Source organism: Octopus bimaculoides, chromosome 7 (assembly GCF_001194135.2).
Source record: "Octopus bimaculoides isolate UCB-OBI-ISO-001 chromosome 7, ASM119413v2, whole genome shotgun sequence".
NCBI lineage: Eukaryota > Metazoa > Mollusca > Cephalopoda > Octopoda > Octopodidae > Octopus > Octopus bimaculoides.
The window spans coordinates 18,882,870-18,884,484 of NC_068987.1; the positions used below are offsets into that span (position 1 = coordinate 18,882,870).

The window sequence follows — 1,615 nt, forward strand, 5'->3', positions numbered from 1 at the left end:
TGGTGGCCGACGTTGTTTTTGCTGTTGTTGTTGTTGAATTTCTGGCTATTGTTTCTCTGGACGATGTCCTGGTTCTTCAAGGTCGCTTGATAGGCGGGTGGGGAAGGAGAAGAGAACACGATGAAGAAAAGGGAGAAATGGGGGCAGGCGGGGGAAGGGGAGAAGGTGGAGAGTCGTAAGAGGGAGTAATGGGAGAAGAAAGAAAGAAAGAAAGAAAGAAAGAAAGAAAGAAAGAAAGAAAACGAAAGAAAGAGAACGAAAGAAAGAGAACGAAAGAAAGAGAACGAAAGAAAGAAAGAGAATGAAAAAAAGAAAAACGAAAGAAAGAAAAAAGGACAACGAAAGAAAAAGAAAGAAAGAAGAGAACGAAAGAAAGAAAGAAAGAAAGAAAGAAAAAGGTCGATGCAGTTCTGTAAAAATTGCAACTATGCGGTTGCCAGGGAAAATAACCAGAGATTGTTGAGACTCAATGTTTGTTGAGAGTGTGGAAATTTATCTATGATTACTACTACTACTGCTGCTGCTGCTGCTGCTGCTGCTGCTATCACCACCATCACTAACACTACCACCACTAGCACCACGATTACCACCAACACCACTACTGATGCTGCTACCAATATTAGGACCCCTTTCGATCAAAATGACCATGAAATTGCACCAAGAAAGTTCTCCGAGGCACAAGTCCGGACAAGGTTGTTTATGAAAGATCAGCAGTCACCCATGCATACCAGCCACCTCTCAGTCCGCCGTGGCCGACTTTGACTTTCATCTATCGGATCGATAAAATAAATACCAGTTAAGCACTGGGGAAATGTTACTGACTTACCCATTCCCCTAAATCTGCTAATCTTGTACTAAAGTTGAAATCATTATTAAAAGTCTCCAGTCATGATAAGAAAGAGATCGTTGCCGTCTGATGTGACGAGACTCAGCAATAGAGCGGCTTGAACACGTACCTTTTACTTGTCTGTCAGTCTTGTTTGTGGCGCATATGCAGAGATTATTGGTGTTATGCTGCCTGCGACTTGTCTAAACTTGACAGTTCTGGCACATACTCTGACTACCTTAGACAGAGAGGGGGAAAGGAGAGAGATAGGGGTACAATAACAAACTGGGATGATTGCCAATAACAAGACGATACAAAAATTCAATAAAGGGTTAAAATTCATCTGGCGCTCTTGCTGGCCGCTGCTGGAACGTGTTTTCATCTCTCTTTGATATTAAGTGTGTTTTAACACAGCAATACGGCGAGTTGGCAGAATCGTTATCGCTCCGAGCAAAATGCTTTGCGGCATTTCGTTCGACTTTCTATGTTCTGAGTTCAAATTCCGCGCCGAGATCGACTTTGTCTTTCATCCTTTCGGGGTCGATAAAATAAGTACCAGGTGAATGCTGAGGTTGATGTAATCCACTAGTCCCCTCCCCCAAAACTTCAGGCTTTGAGCCTATTACAGAAAGGATTATCTTAGGACAAACACTGCAGTAACTAGCTTATCGATAGTTTTTATACGGTTATGTCACATAGATGGCTATTTGAATCATAATTGCTTTTAATATAGGCGCGAAGTCAGAAATCTGACGTAGTAGGAAGGAAATTGACCTCAATACATGACTG

The 1,615-nt window shown here is 42.1% G+C and overlaps 1 protein-coding gene across 5 annotated transcripts in view; it reads left to right on the forward strand.

Moving 5' to 3' along the window:
- LOC106881366 (zinc finger protein 883-like) overlaps positions 1-1,615 on the forward strand; it is a 102,497-nt gene that overhangs the window by 12,181 nt on the left and 88,701 nt on the right. The window lies entirely within an intron of this gene.